Below are 11418 nucleotides of genomic sequence, written 5' to 3' on the forward strand. Positions count from 1 at the left end.
TTTAGCTCATTATCGCCGCTATAAAAGTGATCATGAAACTTTTGCTCTAATTGCGACCATAAGAGAATTGAGCCATGTGGTAAAGCTGCAAACCATGAAAATGCGGTACCCATTAAAGATAATGGAAATAAACGCACTTTCAATTCTTCCATGGAACTTGCTTCACCCAACTGTGCTAAATACTGACTACATGCTCCCAAGTTGTTTTCGTACCCTCACCACTAAATTTAACAAAATCAGGAACCTTATAACCTTGAGGGTAAGAAATTGCATCGAAGTGTTCAGGATAAGGCTTTTGATACACACGACTCTTTACTTTCGGCTCGTTTCCGAAAGTTTCTTGAAACATCTTATGCAAATCCTCCCTTAATTTAGCTAAAATTGGATCCGAGGTAGATGAAGATGTTTGTGGCAATGACATAGGAGCAACCTGAGTACTAGCTATTGGTGCAACTTGTGGGATGGGCGCCGAACCATAATTCGGCGGAAGACCAAACATGCTTGCACCTATGGGTGGTGTGACAAAGTGATTCGGCGTTGACGCCGAATTGGGCATACTCATAATAGGATTAGGGTATGTAGGTGCAGTCACAAGCTGGTTGGCTTGAGTAGGGCAAAAATTCAACGGCATATTATATTGTTGTTGCATAGGTGGTGCCGATGAAATAGGTAAAATTGGACTAGGGTTTTCAGATATACCAACAGTACCACTAGATGATGGAGGCATATTTTTCTGAGCATTAGCACTAACCACAAAAGAATTGTATGCCATCACATTACCCTTACTAACAAGACTTTCAATCACAGCCACTTGCTCTGGAGAAAAAACTTCACTCACAGTGATTACATCTTGTTCGTCGATGAGGGGAGGAAAATTGACGTTTCCAACCGGAGTGATGTTGCCTTGACGGTCCTTCTTGAAACTTGAAAGAAACGCTTCCAAATCCTCCTCCTCGCGCTTCTTCTTGAGCGCCTCAAAAGCCTCTTCACGCTGCTTCTTGCGCGCTTCGTAGGCTTGGCGATGTTCATCCGATAGTTCATCAAGATCGGGCTTAATGATGTTATCGGTGTCAACTTCTGAGGGCTTGGGGAGATTAGACATGGTTGATGATGATTCTTGATCTTTCGTCCCCAGCGGAGTCGCCAAAAAGTGTGTTTGCACACGAACACGTCACCGTGTACCTCCAACGCCGAGGGTGATGCACCGCAGCTCACGTCGAAGGAGACCCGTCTGGAAGCGCGGTACGCAAGCAATCCGGCGAGCGCTTTTGAGCACCCGAAACCCCACGCGCCCGGGAGGGACCCCGTCTGGACGCGCAGCGGCTATGGGCTACCCTAGGTCGGTTCGCCTGCCCCTAGAGCCTCGAGGATCGCTGCCCTTCAATACGAAGAACGAACGAAGAACGAGAGAGAAAGAACAAGGGAGAGATGTAAAACTAGGGTAAAAAGTAGCTGGGTTTTGCGATTGTGTGTTGTTGTTCAATCGGCCGTCACCCCTTAGGTATATAAGAGGCGGCTGGACTTCCCGTGCAAGAAAAAGGCTTGGATTCACGTCCAAAACCCTAGTCAAATTCGGATTGGTCTTGTCCGAACTTTCCAAAACTGTTCGGTTTAAACTGGCTGCACCTTGCGGGTGTTTTTTGTGGTGGTAAACAATCTCGGATGAAAACGAGTCGAAAACCAATCTTGACTGTTTCGACGATACGAACAACTTTCATGTTGAACATTTTTTGATCAGAGGTCATCTTGAGGGTCAAATAGCTCGCATAAAAGATCTCTTTACTCGCGCTACCAATCAGACATGGCGTCTGGTGGGGCGCGCCATATTTCGCCTCGTGACAGGGCTGCACTCCGATTGCTCTAACTTTTGCATACAAACTCGGATTTGAACGATTTTTATATCAAAATCGATCGTTTCGACGAGACGGAGACAATCCGTGTAGATCATTTTTCCATTTGAGGTCGTCTTGGGGGCTTAATCGGCCAAACTGTACTCTGAATATAAGTTCTTAGTACTTTGAGCATAGTTTCGGCCTTCGAGATGAAAGCAGACGGCGATGACCCAAACTTCAAAGATGTTCATATCAATAATACGGAACTCTTTCATGAAGATCATTTCTCCATTTGAGGCCATCTTAAATAAGTTATTGACCGTGCCAAAATCTGGTGTCAACAACGTGTCATCATTCTAAAATCATCTTGCCGACCGATCAAGACCCATCGGGGTTTTTTCATTTTGAACTAGGCATAACCCCTTTTTATTTACTAAAGAACAAAAATACTACTGTCTGAGTAAGGGGATATAAAAGAGAAAAGTGAGCCAAATGCATCAACGAGAAACTCACTATGAGTGCTCGTCATCGGAACATCCACTGCGTGACAAAAATTTGACAACACCAAACTAACCTACCACCCGTTCAAAGCTCACGCAGGAGCAGATATAGCTAACATAGGCCTTTAGGCAGAAGCTAAGCAACTCAAACAATACTACAACCAGGAACCAGCCAAAATCAACATCCATCTGGACGAAGCACTTTCTGCGCAACCACATAAATCCTCGTCATGTTCCTTTCATTATCCCAACCAAGTTTGTGTACTGCAAATTTTCAGATTGGTTCCTATTGGAAATTATCTTAACATTTTTATAAAATCCCTTAAGTATTTTATAGAATGGAAAATCTCTACAGAATTTATTAAAAGAACTTTTTAGAATTTGTTTTTGTTAACAGAAAAAATCAACGGAATTTTTCTTAGGGATTTTTTTGAGACTCGCATTGTCACTAGGCCGCCTACAGGGTACATGTCCAATGCACTATTAGTAATCGTCCAACGAATCGCCCTACCAGGCACCGGCGTCCAACCAATTTGCCCCTAAAGAAACGAGATATTTGAATTTTGGCCACTTTGTTCGTGGCGCTTCACAGATTTGCCACTCTGGAGATTGGATTCGCACAATTGCCACTTCAGTTGTTGCATCCTTGATTAGTATGCCATTAGCCCGTTTTAATTGTTTTTTCACATTAACAAGCTAGTGAAAAGACTATCTTACCCTATCCACAAGAAGGAAATGTTCCTACTTCACCACTATGAAGAAGGACAGAAGCTAAGGAAAATCCTGATAATACCCAAGAAGAAGTTGATCCTGAAGATTCTCTGGCTTCCTGCTGAGGTTGGAGATTCCCTGGCTTCCCACATAGGAGTGGGGTAGTTGAATAGGGGCTCACCTTCAACATGCCAAGTTAGTGATGAAGCAATTCTTAGTGTTGAGCCATTGTCACAAAACGGCCAGAAGTCATCACCATGGGTGACCGGACTGGATCTTAGCGCGTCGAGCAAGGATCATGTACAATGGTGAATGTGTTTGCCATCCCGAGACCTACCATTCCCAAACTATTTCAAATAAATCTATAATACTTCTCCATCTAAAAAACTAGAGGTTTCAGAAGGAGAGAACTCAAACAAGAATGAGATATTGCACTATTAATCTATTATATATGGACCTAAAGCGAGCCTCCTCTTTTTTCAGCAATTTGCATTTTCTTTGGCTCATCCATAGTACATTTTCTAGCCACTGAGAGTCGTGTTGGAGTCATGTACCTAGGATAGGGTCATAGACCTGATCTAAGTACCCTACCCAAGGATACCATTATTGTAAAAGACTACCTTCCAGTCGACCAAAGAGGACTCCACTCGACGGACTCGAAGGACTCGACCATGAAGACGCACTAGACCACCAGAAGGTCAAGAAGCACTCTGTACCGTAACGGTCTGTAGTTAAGTAGACTTTATGGTATTTAAGACACTTTATGTGAGGCGTTACCAGTAACGCCCCAGACTTAATGTACTTTAAGCCCTGCATTACTGAGGGCCGGAGGGGGCTGGCAGGCACTATATAAGCCACCCCTCACCTCAGTGTAAAGGGTTCGCACCCCTGTAATCCTTATACGCATAATCCACTCGACCGCCTCCGGGCTCCGAGACGTAGGGCTATTACTTCCTCCGAGAAGGGCCTGAACTCGTACATCTCTTGTGTTTACAAGTGCTCCATAGCTAGGACCTTGCCTCTCCATACCTACCCCCCACTCTACTGTCAGACTTAGAACCACGACAGTTGGCGCCCACCGTGGGGCAGGTGTCTTAGCGATTTTTTGAAGGAGTTGCAGTTCTTCCGAGTACTTTCATCATGGTTGCTGGTGGAGTTTTGGTCGAGGGTCGTGAGATCCGTCTCGGCGCCCTCACCTTCGTCGCCGACGACTCCGCTTGGCTCCAAGAAGCTCCACTCGACGTTGATGCGCTCCCCGTCCGCGGTGCGACGCATTTTTGCGCATGTGTCCGCGGCGTTCTGCTGCGACAACCGTCGACCCCGTATCGGTCGACTCCCCTATCGGTCACCCTCCCGGTCTCTCACCAGCGCAAGCGCTCTGGTCGGTCGAGGCTCCAGCGGTGGGTAAGGCACGCGGTGCCTCGCCAGATGGCCACCGCCCAAGTTGCGGCAATCGAGCCCGACGAATCCCTCTACGGCCTGTTCGATCTGTCGACTGGCTCCGTAGAGACTGCATCCGAGTGCGATAGCAGTGATCCGGCGGCGGAAATCTTGATGGTCAACGGACCTCGCAGTCCTCCTAGCTTCGCCCACGAAGGCGAAGTAGACGGTGGAGGCGACCCCACACAAGGCCACGAAGAGTACCAACCTGAGCCACTCAATTCTCTGCAAAGAGAAGAGCTTTGCCGCAGGAACATGGATGCCCTGCATACTCCCATCGCGGGAGAAACCCCCGAGGCCCGCGCCTTGGAGGAGGCACGTTTGGCCAACTTGGCTGAACGCGCTCGCCTGGAAAATCTTCAACGAGCACTCGACGACCGCGCGCGGCAACGAGCACCTGACGCCAATCGACGTCAGCTCTTCCCGCCGACTCAGGTATATCGAACCCCGATTCAGAATTTAGCAATTGCAACCCGTATAGCAGAATCCATCCAGCCCTCTCAGTCGGAAGCTGGCAGAGGCTTGATGCAGATCAGAGATTTGCTCTGAGCAGCAGGAGATCAGAATTCAGCCGTGTCGCAGTCGCGCAACAGAATTCACAGTCGATCCGTCGCTGCGAATACGGTCCAGTCGGCTCACAGTCCTAGATCGCCCCTGCGGCGTGAAGGACGCGAGAACCGGCGAGACCAGTACGGTGACCGACACGATCGTGATGATAGGCGTCGAGTACCCACTCCTCCCCTGAGAGGTGGGTCTTACGCTCCTCGGCAGCAGGACGACAGGCGTCAGCTCAGTGTGGGGCGAAGAGTTCCAGTCGACCCCTGGGAACCAGGCTTCGACGCGCGATCCATCATCGTGCAATGCTTGGTCGACCGAAATAGAGCCCATCGGGACGGCCCCGACAGAGATGCACCCACGAGCAGTTGAGTGCATGTTTCTTGTCCAGAATGTTTCAGCAGGGCTATCAGAGCCGCGGTGATTCCCCCAAACTTCAGGTTGGCAACCGGAGTAAGCAAGTTCACTGGTGAGTCTAAGCCTGAAACCTGGCTTGAGGACTACCGAGTGGCGGCTCAGATTGGTGGTGGGAATGACGAGGTGGCCATGAAGCATTTGCCCCTCATGTTGGAAGGTTCTGCCGGAGCGTGGTTGAATCAGTTACCTCCTAGCAGCATTTACACTTGGGAAGATTTGTCCCGAGTGTTCGTCAGAACATTTGAAGGAACTTGCAAGCGACCAACTGGATTGACAGAGCTGCAAGTATGTGTTCAGAAGACGAATGAGACTCTCAGAGAGTATATTCAGAGATGGATCACTTTGCATCATACCGTGGAGAACGTGTCTGACCATCAGGCAGTCTGCGCCTTTAAGGATGGTGTCAAGAACAGAGAATTGAGTTTGAAGTTTGGTCGAACCGGAGACATGACCCTGAGTCGGATGATGGAGATTGCTACCAAGTACGCCAACGGCGAAGAGGAAGACCGACTCCGAAGCGGCAAGTACAAGCCGAGTCAGTCGGAGAAGGGAAACACCAGTCAGAAGCAGAAGCGGAAAGCCGAACCTGCAGCTCCTGGAGAGGCTCTGGCCGTGACTCAGGGAAAATTCAAAGGGAAACCTAAAGGATCCTGGAACCCTAAGAAGGTGAAGGATAAATAAGGGAACAACGTGATGGATATGCCATGTCACATCCACACGAAGAAAGATGAAGAGGGCAATATCATTTACCCAAAGCATACCACTCGTCAATGTCGACTCCTGATCCAGCAGTTTCAAGGAAAACAGTCCAAGGACAAGGAAAAGGAGTCGGACAAGGCCGAAGACAAGAAGGACAGTGAGGGAGGATATCTGCATGTCAATTCCACTCTGATGATCTTTGCAGACGTGCAAAGCAAGAGCCGACTGAAGGTCATTAATCGTGAGGTGAACATGGTTGCCCCAGCGAAACCAAGTTATCTGAGATGGTCCCAAACACCCATCACATTCGATCAGTCTGATCACCCGACTCATATTGCCACCCCCGGGAGGCAAGCTTTGGTGGTCGACCCAGTTGTCGAAGGCACTCGACTGACAAAAGTGCTGATGGACGGTGGTAGTGGACTGAACCTGTTATATGCGGACACACTGAAAGGAATGGGCATTCCGATGTCCCGACTGAGCACCAGTAACATGAGCTTTCATGGAGTTATACCAGGAAAGAAAGCCGAGTCACTCGGCCAAATAGCTTTGGACGTGGTATTTGGTGATTCAAAACATTTTTGCAAGGAGAAGTTGACGTTTGAGGTCGTGGATTTTCAGAGCGCGTACCACGCCATTTTGGGGAGACCAGCTTACGAACGGTTCATGGCTCGACCATGTTACATGTACCTCAAACTGAAGATGCCCGGCCCCAAAGGAGTGATCACTGTCACCGGTGATCGGAAAAAGGCAGAAGAGTGTTTTCAGAAGGGCTCAAAGATTGCCGATTCCTAGGTGACAGCGGTCGAGTTTGAAGAATATAAGCAAAACGCAGATCCGAGTGATTTGTTGCGATCCAAGAAGCCCGCCACCGAATCTGCGTTTCAGTCGTCCGGCGAGACGAAGCCTGTCCACATTCACCCGACCGACCCCAATGCAGCCCCGACCCACATCTCCACAACACTCGACCCAAAATAGGAAGAAGCGCTCATCCAGTTCCTCCGTGAGAACTGGGACATTTTTGCATGGAAGCCAGCTGACATGCCAGGTGTTCCCAGGGGACTGGCTGAGCATCGTCTTAGAGTTGACTCATCAGCAAAACCAGTTAAAGAGCATCTTCGGCGGTCCGCCGTCCAGAAGAGAAAGGCTATTGGTGAGGAAGTGGCTCGACTATTGGTGGCAGGATTTATCCGAGAGATATACCACTCCGAGTGGCTCGCTAATGTTGTCATGGTTCCTAAGAAGGACAACTCACTCCGAATGTGCATTGATTTCAAGCACATCAATCGGGCATGCCCGAAAGATCATTTTCCTCTCCCGCGCATTGATCAAATTGTTGACTCGACCGCAGGATGCGAGAGGTTGTCTTTTCTAGACGCCTATTCCGGGTACCATCAGATCCATCTGTATGGGCCCGATGAAATAAAAACAGCTTTCATCACTCCATTCGGGTGCTTCTGCTATATCACCATGCCATTCGGCCTCAAGAATGCCGGAGCCACATTTATGCGAATGATTCCGAAGTGTTTGCTCACTCAAATCAGTCGGAATGTGGAAGCGTATATGGATGATATCATGGTCAAGTCGCGAAAAGGTTCCGACCTGCTCACTGACCTCGCCGAAACATTTGCCAACCTCAGAAGGTATGATATCAAGCTCAATCCATCAAAGTGCACATTCGGAGTTCCTGGTGGCAAGTTACTCGGTTTTCTTGTTTCCGAACGAGGGATCGACGCTAATCCAGAGAAGATCGGCACTATTCTCCGAATGAAACGCCCTGTGCGAGTGCACGATGTCCAGAAGCTTACTGGATGCTTGGCCGCGTTAAGTCGATTCATCTCACGACTCGGTGAAAAGGCATTGCCTCTTTACCGACTGATGAAGAAGGCAGACAAGTTCGAGTGGATTCCAGAAGCTGATGCAGCATTTGCCGAGCTAAAAGCTCTTCTCTCCACCCAGCCGGTGCTTGCTGCTCCAATCAGTAAAGAGCCTCTGTTGCTCTATATCGCAGCCACAGGACAAGTCGTCAGTACAGTACTTACGGTCGAGCGGGAAGAAGAAGGGAAAGCCTTCAAAGTTCAGCGCCCAGTGTACTATCTGTCTGAAGTTTTAACTCCATCCAAGCAGAGATACCCTCATTATCAGAAGCTTGTGTATGGGATATACATGACCACAAAGAAGGTTGCTCACTATTTCTCTGATCATTCCATCACAGTCGTCAGCGACGCTCCGCTTTCAGAGATTCTTCACAACAGAGATGCAACTGGTCGAGTGGCGAAATGGGCGATTGAACTTCTTCCCCTTGATATCAAGTTTGAGGCAAAGAAAGCCATTAAGTCCTAGGCAATAGCAGATTTCCTCGCTGAGTGGATTGAACAACAACAGCCGTCTGAAGTCCACTCGGAGCATTGGACCATGTTCTTTGATGGCTCTAAGATGCTGAATGGTTCTGGTGCTGGGGTGGTTTTGGTTTCCCCCAGAGGAGATAAGCTCAGATATGTGCTCCAGATTCACTTTGATTCCTCCAACAATGAGGCAGAGTACGAGGCCCTTCTGTATGGGTTGCGCATGGCCATTTCACTCGGCGTCCGTCGCCTTATGGTTTATGGCGACTCAGATTTAGTGGTCAACCAAGTGATGAAGGAGTGGGACGTGAGAAGCCCAGCCATGACTGGATACTGCAATGCAGTGAGGAAGCTGGAAAAGAAGTTTGAGGGGTTAGAGCTCCATCACATACCCCGACTGAAAAATCAAGCGGCTGATGATCTAGCAAAAATAGGTTCCAAGAGAGAAGCCATTCCGAGTGGTGTGTTCTTGGAGCATATCCATACTCCATCAATCAAAGAAGATCCTTTCACTGAAGAAGCTCCACAGCCCAAGAGTGCCACAGACCCGACAGAGGTTGAGGTCCCAGCAGTGGTCGACTTGGTCATGGAGGTCTTAGTGGTCATTCCCGACTGGACAGTTCCATATATCGCGTATATCCTGAGAAAAGAGCTCCCGGATGATGAGTAAGAGGCCCGACAGATCGTCTGTTGATCCAAAGCCTTTACCGTAATCAAAGGACAGTTGTACAGGGAGAGCGCGATTGGAGTTGGTCAGAAGTGCATAACACCAGAAGAAGGTCGAATCATCCTTGATGATATCCACTCGGGGACCTGTGGTCATCATGCGTCCTCTCGGACCATCTTGGCCAAAGCATACCGAGCCGGATTTTACTGGCCAAAGGCGAACGAGATGGCAAAGGAAATAGTGGACAAGTGCGAAGGATGTCAGTTCTACTCAAATATGTCACACAAGCCTGCGTCAGCTCTGAAGACCATTCCACTTGTCTGGCCCTTCGCAGTATGGGGATTGGATATGGTTGGCCCCTTGAGAACAGGTCGAAGTGGTTTCACTCATGTATTGGTAGCAGTCGACAAGTTCACCAAGTGGATTGAGGCAAAACCCATCAAGAACCTCGATGCCGGTACTGCAGTTAGCTTCATCAGGGAACTGATATTCAGATATGGAGTCCCGCACAGCATCATTACAGATAATGGGTCAAACTTTGACTCAGAGGAATTCAGGGATTTCTGCAACTCTCAAGGCACACGAGTCGACTACGCTTCAGTCGCCCATCCGCAGTCGAATGGACAAGCGGAGCGAGCCAATGGCCTGATCCTCAAAGGGTTGAAACCCCGATTGATTTCTGATCTCAAACATGCGGCTGGAGCATGGGTCAATGAACTTCCCTCGGTGCTTTGGGGACTGCGGTCCACGCCTAATCGGTCGACCGGGAGAACTCCATTCTTCTTGGTCTATGGAGCTGAAGCAGTTTTGCCGAGTGATCTTCTCCACAATGCTCCTCGGGTGGAAATTTACAACGAAGCAGAAGCCGAACAAGCACGGCAGGACGCAGTCGACCTTTTAGAGGAGGAAAGGGAGATGGCCTTGATCCGATCGACCATCTACCAACAAGATTTGCGTCGCTTCCACGCCAGAAATATGAAGAGTCGAGCCTTCCAGGAAGGAGATTTAGTTCTCCGAGTGGATCAACAGAAACAACACAAGCTTGCTCCTTCTTGGGAAGGACCCTTCATCGTCACTAAAGTTCTCCACAACGGAGCATATCGCATCTACAACGTCAAGCACAATATTGACGAGCCCCGGGCTTGGAACGCGGAGCTACTCCACCCATTTTACACTTAGAGTTTTCACTCGGATGAGTTGTAATAAAATACTTTTGTAGTTCATGGATTACAAAATAATAGTGTCATAATTTCTCCATAATTTTTGTCACTTTATTCGTCCAATAAAATTTTCCCCTCAGTGGGTGACTTAGCTGCGAATCCGTTTTGCCTAAGTTTGTAAAAATCCTTGTCGAGTGATGAGCCAGACTCCCACTCGGAAGGCTTAGCTGCGAAACCGTTTCGCCTAAGTTTAAATAAAATCCTACCGAGTGGTGAGCCAGACTCCCACTCGGGGGCTTAGCTGCAATCCAAGTACTCACCTAAGTTTAAATAAAATCCTACCGAGTGGTGAGTCAGACTCACACTCGAAGGCTTAGCTGCAGCCCAGCGCTCGCCTAAGTTTAAGTAAAATCCTACCGAGTGGTGAGCCAGACTCCCACTCGGGGGCTTAGCTGCAGTCCAAGTACTCGCCTAAGTTTAAGTAAAATCCTACCGAGTGGTGAGCCAGACTCCCACTCGGAGGCTTAGCTGCAGTCCAAGTACTCGCCTAAGAACAAGTACAACGTGCGCTCGCAAGGAGGATGAAGTGCAGGTCGACTGCGACCCTCTCCTCTAAGCTACGCCTGAAGTACAATGTGCGGTCGTAAGGAGGATGAAGTGCAGGTCGACTGCGACCCTCTCCTCTGAGCTACGCCATAAGTACAATGTGCGGTCGTAAGGAGGACGAGGCGTAGGTCGACTGTGACCCTCTCCTCTGAGCTACGCCACAAATACAACGTGTGCTCGCAAGTAGGACGAGGTGCAGGTCGACTGCGTCCCTCTCCTCTGAGCTACGCCACAAGTACAACGTGAAAATCCTACCTAGTGAAGAGCAAACCTCTCACTCGGGGGCTTAGTTGCAGCCCAGTGCTCGCCTAAGGTATAAAAATCCTAGCGAGTGAAGAGCAAACCTCTTACTCGGGGGCTTAGCTGCAGCCCAGTGCTCGCCTAAGGTATAAAAATCCTACCGAGTGAAGAGCAAACCTCTCACTCGGGGGCTTAGCTGCAGCCCAGTGCTCGCCTAAGGTATAAAAATCCTACCGAGTGAAGAGC

Source organism: Triticum dicoccoides, chromosome 6B (genome assembly GCF_002162155.2).
Source record: "Triticum dicoccoides isolate Atlit2015 ecotype Zavitan chromosome 6B, WEW_v2.0, whole genome shotgun sequence".
Taxonomy (NCBI): Eukaryota; Viridiplantae; Streptophyta; class Magnoliopsida; order Poales; family Poaceae; genus Triticum; species Triticum dicoccoides.